Source organism: Dromiciops gliroides, chromosome 6 (genome assembly GCF_019393635.1).
Source record: "Dromiciops gliroides isolate mDroGli1 chromosome 6, mDroGli1.pri, whole genome shotgun sequence".
NCBI classification, from domain to species: Eukaryota; Metazoa; Chordata; class Mammalia; order Microbiotheria; family Microbiotheriidae; genus Dromiciops; species Dromiciops gliroides.
Window position 1 is genome coordinate 216,137,340 of NC_057866.1, and position 26,656 is coordinate 216,163,995.

Below are 26,656 nucleotides of genomic sequence, written 5' to 3' on the forward strand. Positions count from 1 at the left end.
CTAATTTATTTCTTCTTTCTCTAAAATCTCTACCTTTATTTATTTTTTTTTTTTGGCGGGGCAATGGGGGTTAAGTGACTTGCCCAGGGTCACACAGCTAGTAAGTGTCAAGTGTCTGAGGCTGGATTTGAACTCAGGTACTCCTGAATCCAAGGCCGATGCTTTATCCACTGTGCCACCTAGCTGCCCCTAAATCTCTACCTTTATTAAAAAAAAAAAAAAAAACTTTTATTTTCATTAGTAGTGGAATTTTTTTTTGCATGCTTTATCTTTCCTACTAGATTTTAAGCTCCAAAAGGTAAGAACTATTTCTAATTTATGATTTTATCTCCCTCATTATATTCCTATGGCTTTTCATGAAGTAGATGTTCAATTTTTACTGATTTGAATTCAATTTTCTTCCTAAACAAAATAGAAACAAATAGACTTTGAATTAGTAGTGCCATTTACTTAAGAAAGAAATTTATTGAGTGTGGGTCTATCATCTGTCTATCTATCCATCATCTATCTCTCTATCTCTCTATCTAAAATCTATCTATTAGGGGCAGCTAGGTGGTGGAATGGATAGAGCACTGGCCCTGGAGTCAGAAGGACCTGAGTTCAAATCTGGCCTCAGACACTTGACACTTACTAGCTGTGTGACCCTGGGCAAGTCACTTAGCCCCAATTGTCTCACCAAAAAATAAATAAAATCTATTATCTATCTCTTTGTCTCTATCATCTATCTATCGGTTTGTCTGTCTGTCTGTCTGTCTATCTATCTATCTATTTATCTATCTATCTATCTTTCTATCACCTATCTAATCTATTTAACTGAACAGTGGGAATCTCAGATCAAAACCTTGAGATACAATCGCTTGAAAACATCAGTGACTTTAATGTTCCTAAGGTTCCTAAAGAATGTTTTCCAGCAGACAAAATTTGCGATTCCCATAATGGAAGGATCAAGAGCCTAGCACATACTAAGTACAAATTAGTTGTTGAAGAAGTTGCATGCATTTTGCTAAAGAAAGATGTATCAATATCAAATGCAATATTATTAACAATGTGGGAAATCGCCATCTCATAGCCAGAAATCTCACACGTATACCACACCTGTTCTTCCAACTATTTTTAAGTCATCTCACTTAGATTTTCTGTTGCCACCCCAAATTCAAAATTGTCTGCTCCTACACCAGAGCTATAAAAAGCACTAAGGAAAAATTGATGAATTAAGATCTGTCACACTAAAACTGTGCTCCACCTGCCCTAATCTCCAAGATTTTACTCAGATAGTCCTGAGAACGATTACACTCTTGTTGAACCTCAAATTTGATGAAATGATATGGTCTTTTAGTCATAGCTACTTGACACACCTTTATCTGAAAATTACATCATATTACTACATTTTTCTTATACCTTACTTCTCCTAAACCTATTATTTTTCCCTATTGTGACCTCAAATACCTCTATTCCTCAATGCTTTCCTAAGCTTGTCTCATTTCCCTTTCCTCTCTTTCTAATTCTGATCTTCAATTAGTTCAATTCTACGCTGTCTCTTTTGAATTGTTTGTTTCCTTGTCCTTCCTGATCAGCTTTCTCAAACTCTCCTGGATTACTTCCACATGGTTTACTTCTACCATCTGCCTCTATGTGTACTCATACATGCTATTCAATGGAAATGGTTGAAGTCAAGCAACTGAATTGACCGAGTCCACACAAATATGTTATCTAATATCAATTGAGCTCTCACTAATATGACAATATTTTTAAACCTCTTTAACTGACCCTGTATTCCACTACCCACAGAGACTGTTAAAACCTTCCTTAATCTTCTCAAGTCTCCCACACTACCCCATCCCCTGACCACACATCTGAGCATCTTGTCTCATACTTTGTTCATGTTCCTCCCATCCAAAAATAGAAGGCATTTGTCTTGAGCTTCCTCTTCTTCCCTTCTTCTCTTCTCAAAATATGGATGTCTCCTCCTTTACTCCAATCTCTGATAGACTTTCTGCTCACCAATGCCAACCACTGCTATGTGTTCACTTAACCTTATAACTTCTTTTAACTTTTAATTTTATCTTTTTATGTATTCTTTTATCTTCAATCTTCAATAAATGGCCTCCAAGTGATCCCCCTTCTGTATACTGTTCAATCTTTCCTTTTCTATGATTCTTTCCCTTATGCCTACAAACTTATCCAAGCATTTTCAACCTTATTGTCCCCAAGTTATCATTTTATTTCTTTCCTCATTTTCTTTTTTTTTCACTGTGACTTGGTTCAACTCTTCATATATATGTATACATATACACACATATATACATATACATAAATATGAATAAATGTATATATAAAATGTTTAACATTCTTTTCTTTTAAAATGTCGAGTTCCAAATTATTTCCCTCCTTCCCTCCCACACCTCGCATACACACTGAGAAGACAAGCAAAATGATATTAACTATACATGTGAAAACATGCAAAACAATTTTCACATTAGTCATACCACAAAAAAGCAAGAAAAATAAAATAAGAAAATTATACTTCAATTGAGTTCTCTGTGGATGTAGATAGTAGTTTTCATCATTAGTCCTTTGGAATATCTTGGATCACTGTATTGATCAGAGTAGTCAAGTTTTTCCTCAATTGGTCATCATTATGACATTGTTATTTCTATATGCGATGAAATGCCAGCTCTCAATTCACTTTGCATCAGTTCATATGGGTGTTTTTCACCCCTTCTTTATTTCTTATAAGACAATAATATTTCATCACCATCTTATTCCACAACTTGTTCAGCCATTTCCCCATTGATGAGCATCTTCTCAATTTCCAATTATTTGCTACCACAAAAAGAGTTGCTATGGAAATTTTTATATGTATAGGTCCTTTGCCACTTTCTTTGATTTATTTGGGGTATTGATCTACTAGTGATGTTGTTGGAAAAAGGGTATGCATAGTTTTATACATTTTTGTTCATAGTTCTAAATTGTTATGCAGAATGCTTAGAACAGTTAACAAACCCACCAACAGTTTATTAGTTTACCTATTTTCCTCATCCCTTCCAGTATTTGTAATTTCTGATAGATGTGAAGTGGTACTCTAGAGTTATTTTAACTTGTTCAATTTTGCATGTGGTACTAAATACAATGACATATGAATGCCTGTCGGTTGGTTGCATTGTTTTAAACATGCTTCCATACAAAGCATTGTGAGATTTAAAATTGGATATTAGATCATAAATCTCCCCTACTTAACTTTTCCCTAATTTATCTCCCAGACTAGTAAATGGAAGAAGCTTCTGGTTTTCTAGATAAAGCCTTTATTGTATGATAGTCACAAGGTGATGTTGATTAGAAGGATAGGAAAATAGAAATACAATACAAATCGTCTTAAATCTAGGCTTAGTCTATATTCCTTATAAAAACTCACCAAACCGAAAAGGCCACCTTTGGAGAGAGAGAGACCGTCCGTGCCGCGCCGTCAGGAGTCCCGCCAAGCAGGCAAAAGGGCCTACTCCCGTTCTCTCCACCCCGGAAGTCAAGAGCCTGGCAGGCAGTCTGACATGCGCAGCAGGCGGACTGTTCATCTCCTCCCCAAAAGGGTGGTCCTTGAAAAACTGGCGTCTTTCAGTTATCCTAACTGACTGTTAAAAACTTTCATATTTTACCACATTTCCCCCCTTTGCTTCCTCAAGAAACGGAATGTTTCCTTGATGGAACAGTAAAAAGAATATAATAACTTTTGCTGACTAATAATATGCGAACAACAATACAGAAAAGGAAGAGAGGAAAGTTTTGTCCAGAGGGGAGATTTTTTTTTTTTTTCCTCATGAACCGACGCTTTGACATTAGTCTTGCAAAGGGAGAGCCTAAAACTGGCGTCTTTCAGTTATCCTAACCGACTGTTAAAAACTTTCATATTTTACCACAGCATATTTGTGGGTTTTTTGTTTTGTTTTGTTTTGTTTTAGTGAGGCAATTGGGGTTAAGTGACTTGCCCATGGTCACACAGTTAGCAAGTGTTAAGTGTCTGAGGCCGATTTGAACTCAGGTACTCCTGATTCCAGGGCCAGGGCTCTATCCACTGTGCCACCTAGCTGCCCCAGCATATTTGTTTTTAAAAGTCATCCCCTCTTCTAAAAGAATCATTACTTGATAAGGCCCTTTTAAGACCTCAGCCTTGGGCAGCTAGGTGGCACAGTAGACAAAGCACGGGCCCTGGATTCAGGGGAACCTGAGTTCAAATCCGACCTTGACACTTGACACTTACTACTGTGTGACCTTGGGCAAGTCACTTAATCCTTATTGCCCTGCAAAAAAAAAATAGTATTGAAATAATGCTTGTCAAGACCTGAGCCTTCTTAGACACGGGTGTGACTGGGGGAAATATATGTATATATATATATATATATATATATATATATATATATATATAAAGAGAGAGAGAGAGAGAGAGAGAGAGAGAGAGAGAGAGAGAGAGAGAGAGAGAGAGAGAGAGAGAGAGTCTCAAGTTGCCTAAGGATTAAAACTTCCAAACATCATGTGATGATGAGAAACTCATTCAGAGAATGACAAAATCTCAAATTCATAGAGTTGAATGAGCTTTCATAGTTCTTATAATCCTACTCATATCTCAGTAAAAATCTCTGCCATGCCACCTAGAATTATCTTCAAACCTGAAGACTGTAGAGTGAGCTCCTAAGGCAGATTATTCCATTGTTGGAGAGCTCTAATTCTTAGGACAGATTTCCTTACATCGAATCCTAATATGGCCCTTTGTGACTTCCATCTATCAGATCTGATTCTGCCCTCTGTGAAGAAGCAGAAAAGTCTAAATTTTCTTTCCTATGATTGCCTTTCATATCTTTTAAAACAGTTCTTCTGTGTTCCTCTAATCTTTTGCCTCCAGTACTTTCTTTCTTTTTTTCTTTTTTTTAGTGAGGCAATTGGGGTTAAGTAACTTGCCCAGGGTCACACAGCTAGTAAGTGTTAAGTGTCTGAGGCTGGATTTGAACTCAGGTCTTCCTGACTCCAGGGCCGGTGCTCTATCCACTGCACCACCGAGCTGCCCCTCCTCCAGTACTTTTAACTGAGATAGCTTCATTTGATCTGAACTTGAAGTCATTCACCATTTGGTTTACTCACTACTGGTCTCCCTCTAATTTATCAAAGAATCTTCTGAAATCTGGTTATCAGATTTGAATAGGATACTATTATTATATTGTAGATGTGGTCTGACTAGGAGAGATTACCACACTGCTCTCACCTCTATAATCCTTGACACTATATATTCTTCTCATAGCCTAAAACTACATCATCACATATTATAATATGTACTAATATTACATATATATTGAACTTGCTATCTATGAAAACCTCTAAATATTTTTCAGGCTTACTGCTCTCTGGGTGTGTTTTCCTATTTTTTTTTTGTGGGGCAATTGGGGTTAAGTGACTTCCCCAGGGTCACACAGCTAGTAAGTGTCTAGTGTCTGAGTCTGGATTTGAACTCAGGTCCTCCTGAATCCAGGGACAGTGCTTTATCTACTTCACCACCTAGCTGCCCCTTGTTTTCCTATTTTTGATCTTGATGTTTTAAATCAAAATAGAGACTATCACATTTATCCCTATTAAATTTCATATTGTTAGATTTAGTCAAATATTCTAGCTTGTCAAGGTCTTAATGGATTCCTGCTTGTTATCTAGCATCTCACCAATTCCTCCTCTTCGTGAAATCTGTTATTTTACAATTATACCACATATACTTTTATTAAACTGGTTTGTTTTAAATGGCAAACAAAATAAGGCCAAATATAGATAATGGGAAGAAGTATATTATTATAGAGAAATATTTCCTGGTTGGCTTTGTATTATTAATGGTTTTTCTTTGCATCTGACCATTCAATCAATTCTGAAACTGTCATGTTATATTATTGTTTAGACCACATCACTCTATCTTGACTGCAAGAATAACATGACATATTTTGTCATGTTTGACCAAGTAACCATGTGTTTGTGTGGGAATATCTCAACCCATATATAATGTGTACATATATATAACACATAACATCTATGTACACACATGTATTATTGATATCTATATTTATGTCTATATGTATACAGATATGGATAATAGCGTCGATGTTAATAAGCTGTAAAATATTTCTTACAGAAATGCAGATAAATAATTGGAGATATATTCATGTTTGGTCTAAACCAATGTATAAATATGATAATACCTAATTTAATTGAATTTTTTTTGAGGGTCACACAGCTAGTAAGTGTCAAGTGTCTGAGGCCAGATTTGAACTTAGATCCTCCTGAATCCAGGGTCAGTGTTTTATTTACTGCTCCACCTAGCTGCATCCCTTAATTAAAAATTTTTAAAAATTAATGAAGTATTTTATTTTTTTCCTGTTACATGTAAAGATAGTTCTCAACTTTTGTTCATACAGGCTTTCCAATTTCAGATTTTTCTCCCTCCCTCCCCCTCCCCTAGACAGCAGGTAATATGATATAGGTTATATATATATGTATAATAACAGTAATCCTATTTCTGCATTAGTCATATTATAAGAGAAAAATCAGAGAAATGATGAAAAACCTCAAAATAGAAAAGACAACAGCACCAAAAACAAAAGAAATAGTATGGTTCATTCAGCATCTATGCTCCACAGTTCTTTTTTTCTTTTTCTTGGATTTGGAGATCCTCTTCTATCATGAGTTCCCTGGAACTCTTCTGTACCATTGCGTTGGTGAGAAGAATATAGTCCATCACAATAGATCAACACTAAATGTTTATGATACTGTGTACAATGTTCTTCTGGTTCTGCTCATCTCACTCATCATCAGCCCACACAAGACCCTCCAGGTTTCTCTGAACTCCTCCTGCTCATCATTTCTTACAGCAAAATAGTATTCCATTGTATTCATATACCACAACTTGTCCAGCCATTCCCCAATTGATGGGCATCTCCTCAACTTCTAATTCCTTGCCACCACATAAAGAGCAGCTGTAAATACTTTTATACATGTGGGTCCCTTCCCCTTTCCATGATTTCTTTGTGAAAAAGACCCAAAAGTGGTATTGCTGGGTCAAAGGGTATGCACAGATATATCACCCTTTGGGCATAATTCCAAATTGCTCTCCAGAATGGTTGGGTCAGTTCATAGCTCCACCAACAATGTTTAGTGTTCCAATTTTCCCACAGCTTCTCCAACATTTATTCTTTTTCTTTTTTGTCATTTTAGCCAATCTGATAGGTGTCAGGTGGTACCTCAGAGTTGTTTTAATTTGCATCTCTCTAATCGTTAGAGATTTAGAGCATTTTTTCATATGGGAATAGATAGCTTTGGTTTCTTCATCAGAAAACTGCCTGTTCATATCCTTTGACCATTACTCAATTGGGGAATGACTTGGATTCTTATAAATTTGATTTAGTTCCCTATATATTTTGGAGATGAGGCCTTTATCAGAAGTACTGGCCACAAAAATTGTTTCCCAGCTTTCTGCATCCCTTCTAATTTTGGATGCATTGCTTCTGTTTGTACAAAAAAATTTTAATTTAATTTCAGCAAAATCATCCATTTTGCATTTTATAATATACTCTATCTCTTGTTTGGTCATAAATTGCCAAGATGGTGGAGAGGAAGCAGCAAGCTGCCTGAGCTCTCCTTCTGTTCCCTCAAAAAGAACATTAAATCAAGCCTCTGGATGAATTCTGAAACTACAGAACCTACAAAGAGAGAGAGAGAGACATAGTCTTCCAACTAGAGATAATTTAGAAGACTTCAGGAAAAGGTTGATCTGACTCAGGCAAAAGGGAGGCCCAGCACAGGGCAGCAGCCCAGTGCCGAGGGGGTTGGGGCAAGTCAGGTGGGATCAGGCGCCTGGCTGAGCGCACCCAGACAGGAAGGGCAGGGGGTCGAACTGCATACACTATAAAGACCTCAGAGTAAAAAGCTGGTCACACAGAACCTAAACCCCTGCACAAGAAGCCCAAAACAGGGACCCTGGTGCCCATAGAGCAGACTTCAACTTAAAAAATAGATAAACAAGCTGCAATAATGAGGAAGAAGCAAAAAAGAGCCCTCTCCATTGAAAGCTTCTGTATCAATAGGGAAGAAGCCAACACAAACTCAGATGAGGACAATAGCCTCAAATTGCCTACATGTGAAGCCTCACGAGGGAAGGTGAATTGGTCTCAAGAACAAAAAGCCTTCCTGGAAGAGCTCAAAAAGGATTTTAAAAATCAATTGAGAGAGGTAGAAGAAAAAATGGGGAGAGAAATGAAAGCAAAACCAGAAAACTATGAAAAAAGAATCAGAAGCTTGGAAAAGGAAGCACATAATTTCACTGAAGAAAACAATGCCTTAAAAAATTCATCTGGCCAAATGGAAAAAAAGGTGTATAATCTCCTTGAAGAAAACACTGCCTTAAAAAATTCACTTGGCCAAATGGAAAAAAAAGGTGCATAATCTCACTGAAGAAAACGATGCCTTAAAAATTAAAATGGGACAGTTTGAAGATAAGGAATCCATGAGACACCGGGAATCAGTCAAGCAGAATCAAAAGAATGAAAAAATAGAAGAAAATGTGAAATACCTCATTGGAAAGACAACTGATCTGGAAAACAGATCCAGGAGAGACAATCTGAGAATCATTGGACTGCCTGAAAGCCATGACCAGAAAAAGAATCTAGACACCATATTCCAGGAAATTATTAAGGAGAACTGCCCTGATATCATAGAATCAGAGGATAAAATCATCATTGAAAGAATCCACTGATCACCTCCTGAAAGAGACCCCAAAAGGAAAACTCCTGGGAATATTATAGCCAAATTCCAGAATTATCAGGTGAAGGAGAAAATACTCCAAGCAGCCAGAAAGAAGCAATTTAAATATCATGGAGCCACAGTCAGGATTGCTCAGGACCTGGCAGCTTCAACATTAAAGGACCGCAAGGCTTGGAATATGATATTCCGGAAGGCAAAGGAGCTTGGATTGCAGCCAAGAATCTATTACCCAGCAAAACTGGGCATTCTCTTTCAGGGGAAAAGATGGACATTTAATGACATTGGGGACTTTCAATCTTTCCTGGTGAAAAGACCAGAAATGAATAGAAAATTCGATCTCAACATACAAGACTCAAGAGAAGTTTAAAAAGGTAAACAGAGGGGGAAAAAAAAAGGTTACCCAATTAGGTTAAACTGTTTATATATCTACATGGGAAGATAATAATCATAACTCTTAAGAACTGTAAATGTATTTGGGCAAAGAGAAGGAGTTTACACAGGGGGTATAAATCTAAATTGTCTTTGATGTGATGATACAAAAAAAATGAAGGGGTTAAAAAGGGAGTCTATGGGGAGGAGAAGAAAAGGGAGGTGGAATGGAATGAATTATATCATATGAAGAGGTAAAAAAAACCTAATACAATAGAGGAAAAGAAAGGAGGGTGAACATTGTTTCAACCCTACTCTCATTAGATTTGATTCAAAGAGGGAATAACATATACGTTCGTTGGGATAAAGAAACTTAGCTCATTCTTTAGGGAAGCAAAAGGGGAAGGAAAAGCGGGGGACTGATAGAAGGGAGGACAAAAGCAAAGGAGAAAAGGGTAAAGAAAAGAGAGGGGGGGTGATAAAAAGGGAGGGCAGATTGGGGGAGGCAGGGGTAAGAAATAAAACGTCGGTGAGGAGGAATAGGGTGAAAGAAGGGGGGGAAAGTACAAAGGGGGTAAATAGAATGGAGGGTAATAGTCAGTAATAATAACTGTGAATGTGAATGGGATGAACTCTGCTACAAAATGGAAGTGAATTGCAGAGTGGATTAAAAACCAGAATCCTACAATATGCTGCTTACAAGAAACACATTTGAAGCAGAGAGATACACACAGAGTAAAGGTAAAAAGCTGGAGAAGAATATATTATGCTTCAGCTAAAGTAAAAAAAAGCAGGGTTAGCAATCCTTATCTCAGACAAAGCCCAGGCAAAAATAGATCTCATTAAAAGAGATAAGGAAGGAAATTACATCTTGCTTAAAGGTACTATAGATAATGAAGTAATATCAATATTAAATATGTATGTGCCAAGTGGTATAGCATCCAAGTTCTTAGAGGAGAAGTTAAATGAGTTACAAGAGGAATTAGACAGTAATACTATACTAGTGGGTAATCTGAATCTCCCCCTCTCAGAATTAGATAAATCTAGCCAAAAAATAAATAAGAAAGAAGTGAAAGAGGTGAATAGATTACTAGAAAAGTTAGACATGATAGATGTCTGGAGAAAATGGAATGGGGATAGAAAGGAATATACCTTTTTCTCAGCAGTACATGGCACATTTTCAAAAATTGACCATGTATTAGGGCACAAAAACATCATAGTCAAATGTAGAAAGGCAGAAATAGTAAATGCATCCTTCTCAGATCATGATGCAATAAAAATTACATGTAAGAAAGAGCCATGGAAAAGTAGAATGAAAATGAATTGGAAAATAAATAATTTCATTCTAAAGAATGAATGGGCCAAACAACAAATCATAGAAACAATCAATAACTATATCCAAGAGAATGACAATAATGAGACAACATACCAAAATCTATGGGATGCAGCCAAAGCAGTGCTTAGGGGAAAATTTATAGCTCTAAATGCTTACATGAATAAAAAAGAGAAAGAGGAGATTAGTGAATTGGGCATGCAACTTAAAAAGCTAGAAAAAGAACAAATTAGAAATCTCCAATTAGATACTAACCTAGAGATCCTGAAAATTAAAGGAGAAATTAATAAGATTGAAAGCAAAAAAACTATGGAATTAATCAATAAAACTAAGAGCTGCTTTTATGAAAAAAAAACCAGTAAAATAGATAAACTATTGGTTAATTTGATTAAAAAAAAGAAAGAAGAAAACCAAATTACCAGTATCAAAAATGAAAAGGGTGATGTTACCACCAATGAAGTGGAAATTAAATCAATAATTAGGAATTATTTTGCCCAACTGTATGCCAATAAATTTGACAATCTAAATGAAATGGATGAGTATTTACAAAAATACCAACTGCCCAGGTTAACTGAAGAGGAAATAAATCCTTAAATAAACCCATATTAGAAAAAGAAATTGAATAAGCCATTAATGAACTCCCTAAGAAAAAATCCCCAGGGCCAGATGGGTTTACAGGTGAATTTTGCCAAACATTTAAAGAACAATTAATTCCAATGTTATACAAATTATTTGGGAAAATAGGTGAAGAAGGAGTTCTACCAAATTTGTTTTATGACACAAATATGATGGTGATACCAAAACCAGGCAAAGCAAAAACAGAGAAAGAAAATTATAGACCAATTTCCCTAATGAATATTGATGCTAAAATCTTAAATAAGATACTAGCAAGGAGATTCCAGCAAGTGATCACCAGGATAATACACTATGACCAGGTGGGATTTATACCAGGAATGCAGGGCTGGTTCAACATTAGGAAAACTATTAACATAATCAACCACATCGATAAGAAAACCAACCCAAATCATATGATTATCTCAATAGATGCAGAGAAAGCTTTTGACAAAATACAACACCAATTCCTAATAAAAACACTAGAGAGTTTAGGAATAGGTGGAGCTTTCCTTAAAATAATAAACAGTATCTACCTAAAGTCATCAGAAAATATTATATGCAATGGAGATAAATTAGAGGCCTTCCCAATAAGATCGGGGTGAAACAGGTATGTCCATTATCACCCCTATTATTTAATATTGTACTAGAAATGTTAGCTTTAGCAATCAGAGAAGAAAAAGGAATTAAAGGAATTAGAATAGGCAAGGAGGAAACAAAACTATCATTCTTTGCAGGTGATATGATGGTATACTTAAAGAATCCTAGAGAATCAACTCAAAAATTACTTGAAACAATTAAACATTTTAGCAAAGTATCAGGATATAAAATAAATCCACATAAATAATCAGCATTTCTATACATGACTAACAAAGTCCAGCAGCAAGAGATAGAAAGAGAAATTCCATTTAAAGTAACAGTAGATAATATAAAATACTTGGGAGTCTACTTGCCAAGACAAACCCAGGAACTCTGTGAACACAACTACCAAACACTCTTCACACAAATCAAATCAGATCTAAATAATTGGAAAGATATCAATTGTTCATGGATAGTCAGAGCTAATATAGTAAAAATTACAATACTGCCTAAATTAATTGACTTATTCAGTGCCATACCAATCAGATTACCTAAAAATTATTTTATAGAGCTAGCAAAAATAATAACAAAATTCATCTGGAAAAACAAAAAATCAAGAATATCCAGGGAAATAATGAAAAAAAATTCACAGGAAGGTGGATTAGCGGAACTAAACCTGGAGCTTTACTATAAAGAGGCAGTCATCACAACTATCTGGTACTGGCTAAAAAATAGGGTGGTAGATCAATGGAATAGACTAGGCACAGGAAATGCAGTAGTAAATGACACTAGTAATGTAGTGTTTGATAAACTCAAAGACTCCAGCTTCTGGGATAGGAACTCAGTATTTGACAAAAACTGCTGGGAAAAGTGGAAGATAGTATGGCAGAAATTAGGCATAGACCAACATCTTACACCTTATACTAAAATAAGGTCAAAATGGATACATGATTTAGACATAAGAGGTGATACCATAGGTAAATTAGGAGAGAAAGGAATAGTCTACCTATCAGATCTTTGGAAAGGAAAACAGTTTATGACAAAACAACAGATAGAGTATATTATAAAATGCAAAAGGGATGACTTTGATTACATTAAATTAATTTAAAATTTTAATGCTGTACTAAATAAATTACCAACATGTTATTTTATAGAACTAGATGAAATTTTAATGACATTTGTCTGAAGGAGCAAGAGGTGCAGGATCTTGAGGATAATACCAAAAAATATAGGAATGAAAGAACACTACCCTCACAAGATTGCTATCTATATGATAGAAGTAATCATCAAAACTATGTAACACTATCCTACGGTAGTGAATATAAACCCAACACTAATAACTAATGTGATAAGAATTCTTTAATCGACAACAACTACAGGGAAAAGGAAAAGCAAATTTAGATGACCATTTTACATAATACTACACAATAAACTCCACATAGGAATGCTCTGAATATAAAAGTTAACATTAAAAAACAGATGAGAATGGAAAGTAGGATTTTTTAAATTAATGACTACAGCAAGAATTATTCATTGAACAATATGTAGTTATTGCAAAATGTAAAATAGACATAAATTACAAATATTTGACAAGTTTTTAAAAGAAGAAAATCAATGTAACAAGGACCTACAATGAACTGAAAAAATTTCCATAGAAAAAAATTTTTTGACAAATGTCTGATGTTTAATATATGTAGGCAATTGGGCAAATATAGAACAGGGACCATTTCCTATTACATAAGTGCTCACAGGTAATTTTTTTTTTTTTTTTTGGTGAGCCAATTGGGGTTGAGTGACTTGCGCAGGGTCACACAGCTTGTAATTGTTAAGTGTCTGAGGCTGGATTTGAACTCAGGTCCTTCTGAATCCACGGCCAGTGCTCCATCCACTGCACCACCTAGCTGCCCCCTCACAGGTAATTTTGGAAAGAAGAATGATAGAAGACTATCAGAAATAGGTGATAAATAATGCCCCTGATTTTCAGCTTGCCTCCGTTGCATCACCAGTTGTCTTGACTTTTGCCTCACCACTAGATGCTAATGACTCTTTAGGAGAAAGTGAGGCTGACTTGCACAGCTCTCTGTCACATAAATCCAATTCACTTGCAAATCAAGACACCACACTCATGATATCATTGGCCCACTTTGACAAAGAAGGATGAAGAACCAATAAGCTTACCTCATCAGAAACTGGGAGGAAGTTAGCTTTGGGTATGATTAGGACATTTCTCTTGGTTGTGCAAGAGCTCAATCATTGTTTCTATTTTATTTCATATTTTAATCAGTATGATTTTTCATATTTATGTGAGCTATTTATTTGGATAAATGGTTTTTCTCATTATTCTCTATTTCTGATGTTCTTTTGTGTTATCAGCATTTGGTGAAATGGAGACAAATTTGTGGGTGTAACCTGAGAGTCTTTAATGTTTAAGAAAGGGAAGCCAGGAAATTAGTTTTCTTCTGATCCTGTGTACCCCTATGCTAGCAACATTAAGGGGGATGTTGGATGTAATTCTAGTCTATTACTCCTTTCTCAGAGACTGGAGAACACAGTAGCTAGCTTCATGGTCCATTGCCTTAAGGAAGGAAATTGAAGTATCTGTTTAAGAAAGATAGGGAAGATTCCCAATGTATTTATCAATGTCTCCTATGAGTTGCATTTATTCTACTCATATGTAAATACATATCTTAACATGGGCAATGCACACACCTAACAGTATAAACATCTTTATTTCTCATATTCAATTCATTGAATGCCTTCTGATCTGTCTTGATTTCAGGCCAAGATGGTGGAGTACAGGTAAGGACTCAGTTTAAACAAAACACATCTCAAATCAAATTTTGGAGTGGCAAAGCCAGTAAAACAAAATTGATCTAATGGTAAAAGGGGCACAACATTTACTGAAGAAAAGAACCCCTTTAAAAGCCAAACTTGCCAAATGGAAAAGGAGGTACACAATTAGCTGAAGAGAGGAACTCCTTATAAATTGAATGATTTCATGGGACATCAAGAAACAATAAAAGAAAGTTAAAAAAAATGAAAAAATAGAAGGAACTATGATATAATCAAGAAAAACTGTCCTGATATCTTGGATCTTGAAGGTAAAGTAGAAATTGAAAGAATCTACCTATCTTCTTTAGAAAAAGATCCCAAAGTAAAAACTTTCAGGAGTATTATAGGTAAATCCCAGAGCTTCCATGACAAAAACAAAATACTTTGTGCAGCCAGAAAGAAAAAAAAAATCAAATATTGTGGAGCCACAGTCAGGATCAGATGAAATCTATCAACTTCCCCATTTAAGGAATGGAAAACTTGTGATATGATATCTTAGAGGACAAAGGAGCTAGATTTACAACTAAGTAACACCTATTTATCAAAAATGAATGGAATTCTTCAGAGGGAAATGAATATTTAATGAAATAGAGGACTTCCAAGAATTCCTGATAAAAAGACCAGAGCTGAATAGAAAATTTAACATTCAAACAAAAGACTCAAGCAAAACATAATAAGATAAACAGAGCTATAATAATAAAGGGTATAGGCATGGATTGATTATGTTGGGACAATCTCCAAAATAATTAAATAAATGAATGCATTAGCAGAAGGGGGAAGAGAGAAGCAGCATGGGAAAAAATTATCACTTAAAGAAATCAGGTAAGGAAGAGCTTTTATGTTTGAAGGGGAAATAGGAGGGCAATGCTTGAACTTTACATTCATTTGAATTGATTCAAAGAAGAAAGAAGATTTTATATATATATATATATATATATATACACATATATATACACACACATACATATATACATACACATATGTGTGTATGTATACATGCATGAACTTGGTTGGGTATAGAAATCTATCTTACCAAATAGGGTGATAGAAGGGGAGGAGGATGAGGTGAGGGTGAAGATGATAATGGGGGAGTGGATTGGGGAAGGCAGTGGTCAGAAATAAGGCTGACTTTTGAGTAGGAATAGGATAAAAATAATGAGAATAGGATAAAAAGAGTGAAAGAAGGATGAACAGTGAAAATAGGATGGATGGAAATGCACAGTTAACTGGGAAAATGAATTGTATGCACTAACTCATAGAACAGAAGTAGATAGAATGTATTGAAAAGCAGAATTCAACAATATGTTGCTTACAAGAGACACAATTCATACAGAAATACAGACTTGAAAAGAAGGGATGAAGCAGAGTATATTGTGCATCAGATGTAATAAAGAAAGGCAAAGATGCCAATCCTCATCTTAGACAAAGACAAATGTACCACGTCACACCTATCATAAATGACAAATCCTGGTCCAACTACTTGGAAGAAAAATCAGGAACTATGTTCAAAGGGCAAAAAGACCTCTGCATACCCTTTGATACAGCAATACCACTATTAGCTTGTTCAGACACTGAACATGCCAAGGTAATCCACTTCATTCCAGGCAATCACCTGTATTCTTGACTTTTGTCTTGCCACTGGAATTCAATGACTCTGAAGAAAGAGTGAGGCTGATGATTTTGTTCAACTTTTCCTCACTTAAATCCAATTCATAAAAGTCAAGACATCACCTTATGTTGTCATTAGTCTTCTTTGAAAACAAAAACTGAATAACAACAACCACTATCAGATCTATACCTCCCCACCCCCCAAAAAAGAAAAAGAACTTATATGAGCAAAACATATTTAGAGCAGTTGTTTGTGTGTGTGTGTGTGTGTGTGTGGTTGCAAAGAATTGAAATCAGGAGTATGGTCATCAGTTGGGAAATAGTCAAACAAGTTGTGGCATATTATTTTGATGGAGTACTATTGTGCTATCAGACACGGAGCATGGGGGTGGTTTCAGAAAATAAAATAAAAGAAACATGGAAACACATATGTGAACTGATGGAAAGTGAAGTGAGAACTGGGAATTTACTGTGCACAGTAACAGCAATGTTGTAATGTTGATCAATTGAGAAATACTTAACAACTCTGATCAATACAGTGATTTAAGACATTTCCAAAGGACCCATGATGGAAAAAAAGTCTATCTACCTCCAGGGAGAGAACTGATTAACTTTGAGTGCAAATTGAAATATATTTTTTCCTTTTTTCCTTCTTTTTGCTTTTTTAGTGATGTGCTAATATGGAAATATGAATTCACATATATAATTGATACCATATTGTTTGCCTTCTCAGTGGATGGGGCAAGGTTGGGAGGGTGGGAGAGAATCTGAAACTCAAAATTTAAAAAGAAAAGCACGCTAAAAATAAACAAATAATAAAGAAAAAAAGAAAATACATCTCAAGTTGTTACTCCTCCATTCCAACTTGCATAGTTATGTTCCATTTCTGCACTTTGTGCCTGGATCACTGCCATACACCCCCTCAGCCCCAACTAGACCCCTGTCTCCAAAGTTCCAAACCATCTTGCATACCAACCTGAGACTAATTTTGATTCTAAAGATAGAATCTATATATCTCAGAGATGGCATCATATCTCTTCCCACTCATCTCTGAGTTGTACCAAGGCCAATTTTTGAAAATGAAGAAGGTGGTAACTGACAGAAAAGTTTCCACTAGAGAAGTCATTATAGAATTGTGTCTTCAAATCGCCATCATCATGAGTGAAGCAAGGCTCTTATCTTTAAATAGTCCTCCATGTATCCACATCTTGCCAAATGTGAGCAGTGTAGCTTTATAATTCTATTACTAACAAGTGAATAGTTAAGGACAAAGAAAAACAAGAAATTTCATTCTCCCTCTGCTAAGAAATTTAAATTTGACATTATAATCTCTTCCTTACCCTGTAGATGTAAAAAAATTGGAATTAATTTAAGAAACTAAATGTTCTTCAGATTATAAAATTTAATTTTTTTGATATAGCATTATTTAATAATTGTACTGGAGCATGTATGTCATAATTGAAAAACTTCTACAATTGAAAGGGAAAACTCTTTTGGTCTTGAACAAAGAAGCCAATATAATATCTACCTTACTGGTCTAGCAATTTTGCTTCATGATGCATGAATTATATAAATATGCTATAAATTTGTGTCTGTTAAAACCTGTTGTTTATTTCCTCATTCACTCTTTTTTTTGGTGAAGCAATTGGGGTTAAGTGACTTGCCCAGGGTCACACAGCTAGTAAGTGTTAAGTGTCTGAGGCCAGATTTGAACTCAGGTCCTCCTGACTCCAGGGCCAGTGCTCTATCCACTGCGCCACCAAGCTGCCCCTTTCTCATTCACTCTTAATTTACTATCTAAACAAATATATACTTTCCTCACCAGTGCAAAGTCTACTTTTATTCCCTGTTACCTCATGCATCACCAGCAAAATTGCTAGGCCAGTTAAATTCTAATTGTAGAACTTTTTTTTTTTTTTTTTTTTTTTTTGTGACAGATGGTGCCGAAGCAAGAAACCAGGTAGAATTCCGGTTAGCTATAGGGAAAACCTGAGGAAATTAAAAATGGAAAGGGTCAATGTAAGTAAACATGGAACATCAAGATGAAATTGCTGGAATAACATTTCTGATCATGGCTATGATATGGGAAAGGGTTTGCTGCCATTTGTATTCAAGGAATGAGTTTTTTCAGTAAGAAGATGGGACAACATTTATTAATGAAGCATCAGTTTGTAACTTCTAAATGAAGTAAGTAAATTGCCCTTTCAGGGTGATCCTCTGTGAGAGATCATTCTTTTGTCTTCTTCAGGGGCTTTCTTGAAAAGTGAGATGAGGGAATCTCAGCCATAATCTCAATTTCCTTTGCAGCTAAGCCTCAACCCAGTTTCCTGAACTTCAATGAGTTCCTTGGTTTTTCAGGATGTTTGTGATTATTTCATTGTGCTGATACCCTAGATTTGAATTATAGCTCAAGTAATATGATTGGTTCAATGAAATTAAACAGTTTCTGATAGCAGGTGGGTTGAATATATAATGGAAGATCCCTGGATATCTACCTCACCCCTCTCTTTCTCTCTGTCTCTCTCTGTCTCTCTCTGTCTCTGTCTCTGTCTCTGTCTCTCTGTCTCTGTCTCTGTCTCTCTCTCTCTCTCTCTCACACACACACACACACAGAGGAAAAAGAATTGATGTGCTTGATCATGAGACATAGGGCTTCTACCTATAGCAGCATAGCTCTGTGGACAGGAACAGGAGAGATCTGTTGCTGTTAATGGGTTTTCTGTTGTATGAGAACACAGTGCTAGGTATCCTCCCAACAGTAACTGCTTCTCTTCCTCCTTCTCCTCCTCTTCCTCTTCCTCCTCCACCATCACTAGTAGTATTGCTACTACTAATAATAAAGAATGAAGGTAAATGTTGTCCATTTTTGTTAAACAAATTGACTATATAACCAACAAGTCAGTAACCAAATTTTCATTTCCAGGTAAATCCCCTGAGAGAGAATAACAAGTCAGATTTTGCCTAACAGGAATTATTTTTTCAGCCAGGTAGAGTATATAGTATTGACAAGAAAGAATCATTGGACAGTCGAGAATAAAATAAGAGAGGACTTGAGTAAGTCAGTATAATTGCCCTATCACATTAGTCCATTTATGTACTATTCTGAAAAATGATGGAATTATATTTTTCATCATGAAAATACTGAGAATAGAGCATGTGATCTTACATTTAGAGCTAAAAGGGAAATTAGAAGCCATTGCATCTGACCCCCTCAATTTACAGGCAAGGAAACTGAGGCTGTAATTACTAACTGAGGGCCACATAATTACTAACAGTCTGAGGCAACATTTGAACTCCTGACTTCTTCAAAACTGTAATTCTTGAGGCCAATTCTAACATTCAATCCACTATGTTACCAGAAAAATCTTTGAGAGTAAGACTGAAAATGACTTATAAATACATGGTTCAATGTCAGTTTAGATCTTCCAAAGCCATTCAGACTTGCTTGCTCCATGTCTATGAAACAGGTAGTTTTTCTCACATTTTTATTGCTTTTTTGAGAAGAGCTTCCCCCTATTTGTTCTGATAAACAGAACAGAGAAGGTTGATTAAGGATTACTAGAAAAATTGCATTATTCTCTGCCCCCAGCCCATTTTCCATTCTGTACAGTGGTTTACAGTAGACATTTTTTCTTGACTAGAAACAGGAAAACCTTTTCTCTGAAAGTTAGGAAGTGAACCTTTAAATATATTAAATGAGGAGTAGAAAAAAAAGAAGGGGCAGAAATGCAGATGATAGTTGTAATGATTAAACTTGACCTTCAAGAGAAACAGCTTATGGAAGTGATGGTCGACATGATATACTTCTGGGTGATTTCTAATGTTGTAGGCTATCTCAGACAAGCAAAATAACTGATTTTATCTAACACTTCTTGCCTAATGAATGGCTAAGTCTTAAATGGCTGACAGCTTAACATCTCATTTCCTTCAGGGTGTGTGAAGGAAGAGAAATAATGTTTCATTTTGTAATGTGAAAAAGTGATATAGAACTGTCAGACATTCTAACTTGGCTAATCTGCCACAGAAAATATGATGTGGTATAGGTTTTAACTTCACCATGAATTTACTGATTTCTTGTCGAGAGCTAGACAGGTGGAATTAGCATTGCCGGTTCATCATAGACAGATAAGGACACAAACTCAAACACCAAGAAACAACTAGCTGGTTCTAGCTGCACTATTTGTTCTATAATGCCCTTTGTTTGAGTTGCTTAAGACCTGGAGCTTGAAGAAAAATGCTTTCTCCAAATGCCTGGTGTTCCTTCCTATATTAAGCTTCCAAATGAACATGACTTTGCCTGCCTGTGGTGGCTCCCTAGGACTCATTTTTCTATTAGCAGCTGAGGTCATTGAGTAGTGAATAAACTAAAGCTATTAATTAAAGCTGGAACTGACAACCCATTGTTTAATTGAATAGAGCTAATATGGCATTATGTGTCTGAGTCAGAGTTTTTGGAAAGAGCAGTTCTTGCATATTTAAATGGACCGACAAGGCAGTAACAAATATTGTATCACATTAGCATGATTAATTTAGTTTGTTATTTACAATTGCAAAAAAAAATCCCTTCATTGCACATAATAGTTTTGGCTTTGCCAGCTTTGTTTTTTGCAGCCTATTAGCTCTTATTTAACATCTCTTGTCTATCCAAGCTTCCATAAAAGCTGCTAATTCATCAATCCAAGGTAGATGCAATCTACATACCAAATGAGCTCAAGTCAAGTAAGCAGCTGATTTCATACATCATGCAACTTATTAGCAACGTTTTACATTGCTTTGTTCTCTAATGGATTGTGTGGCTTCATTCTTTACAATGCTGACAGTTGAAAGGGAAGATTATGGAGGGTTAGTGTCAGTTTAACATGAGTATTGAAATTCGAAGGAAGAGCAGAGGTAATGAATTTGCTAGTATTTAAATCAAACATGGTAGTAGAAAGAGAAGCTCAGGCATATGTCACCGGCTTGCTATCATAGGCACTGACATATGTTTCCATAAATACATTTGCATTTTGTATTCTTCCCATTGATTTTAATTCAATCTTTCCAAGCTCTGTTTAGAGCCACAGATGGTTTTCAGGAGTCAGGAGTTCTCTAACCCCCAATTTAGTGAAAATAAGAACCAACCCCCTAATGAAGAAGGTTTCTTCTTTCACTTAAAAGTTGTTTCCAGTAGCAGAACTCAAGGCAATTGCTGAGTGCTGAAAAATCAATAGCTGCTTTGACTGGTGAACTCTTGTCTCTGTGGAGACAATCTCAAAATAAATTCCTGTTCCTTTGTTCATTTCACTTTACAGTGAGGGACAAGGTCATTAATGACTGAATCATCATTAACACTACACTTATTTTAATGGTCAGTATCTCTGAGAAATGTCTGTGGTAGAGACTCAGGTATTATGTTGGTGAAATTATACAATAATTTAACAAGAATTTATTAAGTTCCTTCTATGTTCCAGTTACTGTGGCTACAAAGATATTTATAAGGAGATAGATATTCTCTTATATTAATAAAGCATAACAAATTTTCTTTCCAATAAATAAGTATAAACATGAGCAGCATATATGTATATAATCTTAGATATAAATGTATACATATATATTATATATGTGTATATATACATATACATACTTATACCTTGATACCAACACTAATACCTTGGGGTTATTGAGAAATTTTTCAAATGTGATTTTGCATTTTTATTACTTATCTGAGACAGATACTGTTCGAAGTAGCTTAGTGTAGTGGATAGGGCCCAGATTGTGATTCAGGATGACCTGGGTTCAAGCTTCACCCCTGACACATACTGGCTTTATGAGTACCGCATACAATTCCCTAAAATGATAAATTGCAAGGATAAATTGCAAAAAAATGATAAATTGCAAGGATAAATTTGCTTATCTGAGTTAGCAGAAGTTTCCTCAATAAGATGTTCCTAGACAAATTATATTATAGCAACATACTTCCCTTCCCAAACAAAATTAAACAAAATAAAAATTATAGTTGAGTATAATTGATTATGATTATGAATTTAAAATACACACATAAATACACATTCATCTGATGGTCTAAATCTATTGACCAAAGGGGTGGGTATTCAATTGCATTGCATAATCTGGGCATTATGCTTTTTTCCATCTTTTTCACTATAGATGGAACATTGCATAATAAGTATTAATATCTTCCTATTTTTCTCAACTTTAAGTGTTACAAAGAATGGATTTTAAGAATCCATCAGAGAACAAACCACTGCATAAAACATGCTTAATAATTGATGCAATCACCTGCTTATTTTAACTTGTATCTGAATAAAAAAAATGTTTGTTGATAGGTGAATATTTTTAACTGGTTATTTTCAGGACTTCAGAGATACATTGTGAATTTTGTTTGAATGTCCCTTTCCTCAGCTATATATTGTTTTGATATTAAAATCTTAGCTTTTCTCTCTGAAAATACTTTGATTTGTTTTGGTCCTTTCACTGTCTTTTTGTTCCATTGGGATTCTTTGCCCTGATTCTTGGTAGTTTGTTCTTAGATTGTGATTCTGAAGAATTGACTTTTTATCCTCTATGACTTCTCCACTTCAGCCTCATGAGAATGAATTTTCTACCTACCACATATAAATATTAAAAGGATTTGGCTATGTGAAAGAATACACAGAACAAATACAGATAAAATGCACTGCTCTTACTCCATATTTTTAACTATATTCGATGCCTTAATTCAATATTGATGTTGAAGTTTTAAAAATGATAACATAACAAACTTATTAATAATTTCCAAACATGAAGTGCATTGTTATATAGAAGATATTGACCAGAGTTTACCTCTATCAAGGAGAGATGAGAAGGTATGGGTTTGTACTATACCTGAAAATTTGGGGGATAAACATAAGGGAAAAATTATAGTCAGCCAAACTTATGAAATACCAACATGATTTACCATGAAAAATGTTTTAAACATTTTAATCAGAGAAATTTAAACGCAGGACAAATAACCATTTATTAAGATATATTGGCAGTCCCACTGCCTACATGAAAGGGTAATGTTCTTTCTAACTTTTACCAGTCCTTTTTAACTCCAGGTTTTATGCTTTAAATTTGTGTAATTAAAAGTATAGTAGAATTTAGCATTATCATTTGTAACAAAGCAGTGGTGCTGATTAGTGCTTGATCCTGTTCAGTAATAAGGACTAAGTGTTGTCCACCTAAAAATCATCTCCACTTCTTCTATGAAACAAATAATGCCAGAGAGCACTCTAGGGAGAATTAGAAAACTCCTTGCTCTCACTAACTTCTTAATTAAGACTTCGTAGAATTACGTTTCTTTCTTCTTCTGGGGTTTCTTTGAGGATTATCTGTTCAGAGCATAAACCTCATCTTATTCTAGGAAAAGTTCTACTGATCTCCATTGTGCTTCATAAGCACCCAAACCTCAATGTATACTCAGAAAACATTTTAATAAATGTATAAAAATATAGTAAACATGACCAGTGAGGGGCAACATAAATCTCATTTACTCATTCACATAACCTTAAATTTTAATTTCCCCAAACATTCCATTCCACTGAACCTTTCAAGTACTGACAGGAGATGGGAACAATCTGAATTTGTGACATCTCCTTGCCCCCTTATGAGAGAAGACCCAAAATTTGCATAGTTTGGAAATAATTTCTCTTGTCATTGGCTCCCAGTCTAGCTCTACTTTCCCTTGTACTATTCATCGCTATATTGCAGACTGTTCATTTTCTATGTACTGCTAGAATTCTTGACCATTGCCTCTTCATTAATTAACTTATTGCATTCTCTACCTAAGCATAGAACTTTCTTTTGGTCAAATGGTTTCTTTAGGGGGTGGCTAGGTGGCTCAGCGGATAAAGCACCAGCCCTGGATTCAGGAGTACCTGAGTTCAAATCTGGCCTCAGACACTTCACATTTACTAGCTGTGTGACCCTGGGCAAGTCACTTAACCCCCATTGCCCTGCCCCCAAAAACAAAAACAAAAACAAAATCAAATGGTTTCTTTAAGTTTAAACAAAGGGAAGTAGGTGGAGGACTTCTTTCTAATCACTATTTTCATTCCTATACACCCTTAAATATTAACACATTACTTGGATTTATAGCAGGAACACAAAGCTGGTTCAGGATTAGGAAAATTATGAATACAATTGACCATATTATTAATAAGAATAATAGCTAAATAGTATTAGAAAGAAAAAAATCAATTGACTTTGTCTTAACATGGTATTATATAACTAAAGCCACCAGTAAGACTGATTTATAATGGAAATAAACTAGAAACCTTTCCAATAAGATTGGGAGCAGTATTATTTTATATAGTATTAGAAATGCTAACTAAAATAATAAGACAAAAAAGAAGTTAAGAATACAACCATAGACAAAAAACCCCAAATAATCCTTTTTTACAGAAGATATCATTGGGATATGATTGGGAACCCTAGAAAGTTAACTAAAAAATCCAAACAACAATTTCAGCAAAGTTGAAGTATATAAAATAAATCCATATACTTTATCCTAATTTCTGTGTATTGCCAACACAAATAAACAGGAATAAATATTTAAAATATAAATAATGCATAAAATATTTTACAGTGTAAATATGAAAAAGCACATAAGAACTGTATGAGTATAATTGCAAAATATACCTTATGGAAATATAGACCTAAAGAAGCAGATAATTAATTGATTATGGTTAGGCACAGTAAATATAATAAAATGCTATCTAAAATAATGTTCTTATTTAATGCCATAAAAGTTAATCTGCCAAAGAATTACTTAGTTGTTTATGTTTTGCTGTTGGGTTTTCCCCATTTTAAATTATTTAAACATGAGGATTATGAGAAAGCAGAGATTAAATCTTCTCTTCACCTCCCAGTAGATACATCACTACAATTATTTTCTGTACTAGAAATAGACTAATTTAAGATTTTAAAAGTCAGCATCTAATTTCCTTCAACAAGAAAAAAACATTATGTAAAAGACATCTACAAATTTGCTGCATCAAATAATTTGTTGTCTATAGTGGACTTGAAAAAGAAATTAAATAATATCAATATGGTGAGTTTTTCCTTATTGGAGATATTTTTTCATTGGGGGGGAAGGTGGGAGGGAGAAAAATTATTTGTAATTAAAAAAATAATAAAGTTGAATAACAATTAAAGCTAGTTAGTGAGGTATGTTAGGAATTGCTCAAGCTCCTTAAACAATCTCATAATTAGGATCACAGAGAAATCAGAATTTTAAAACATCTATCACTTCTCTTTCCTGGGATTGTTTGCCATGCTGTTGGACTTTTTGTAATATTTCAGACAATATCTCATAAATTAAGTCATCAAAACTTTACATCAACAAATTGGCTTGACTGTACTGTCAAGAATTTATAAAACTAATTTTTAAAGGAGCATAAAGTAAAAGTCTCTATAAATTATGGACATGCATGCTGACAGTAAATACACTAACATATATAGTCTAGAACTATTATTGAAAGAACCTTCATTACAATTAATTTTTTTTTAAGTGAGGCAATTGGGGTTAAGTGACTTGCCCAGGGTCACACAGCTAGTAAGTGTTAAGTGTCTGAGGTCGGATTTGAACTCAGGTACTCCTGACTCCAAGGCCGGTGCTCTATCCACTGCGCCATCTAGCTGCCCCCCCATTACAATTAATTTATCTCACTATCCCAGTGAATTTCTATCATGGTTTAAAATTTATAAAGCAGAATAAAAATATACATAGAAAGATTTTTATCTCAGGTGCTATTACAAATTATATCTGTGTAGGTATGTGTGTATACATACATATAGCATACATACATAGGGTATATATACACTCCACTGCAATATACACACATTGCATATATGCATGTATGTGTATGTATATATGCAGTATGTATATATGTATATGTACATATATAAATATATACAGGTATATTGCTTCACTTTGTTGGGAACTTCTGGTGTAGGAGGAGAGTATAATACTTTGATCATGTTTCCAGACAATAGGATTATAGATTTAGACTTGGACATTACTTTAATGATCATCTTGTTTGGCTGGTTCCAGGGGCATAGGCAAGATGGCAGAGAGAAGCCAGGGAGTTGCCTGAGCTTTCCCATGTTTCCCTCAAAAACAACATTAAATCAAGCCTCTAAACAGATTCTGAAACTACCAAACCTACAAAAAGACAGAGAGACACAATCCTCCCACTTGAGATAATTTAGAGGACTTCAGGAAAGGTCTGTCTCACCTGGGTAAAAGGGAAAGGTGGCTTAGCCCTGCTTAGCTCAGCATAGCTCAGTTTACCTGGCAGCTCAGCTCAGGAAAGTTTGGTTCAGTAGGCAGCTCAACACTGCTTCAACTTGACACAACTGAGTTTGGGGCAGCTGAGAACAGTAAGAAGCTTGCAACAGTGAACCTTGTGCCCCAGGAGCAGGCTTCAACTTTATAAGTTTAAAAATAAGCTACTATATGAGCAAGAAACAAAAAAGGACTCTTACCATTGAAAACTTTTATGGTGAAAGGGAAGAACAAAACTC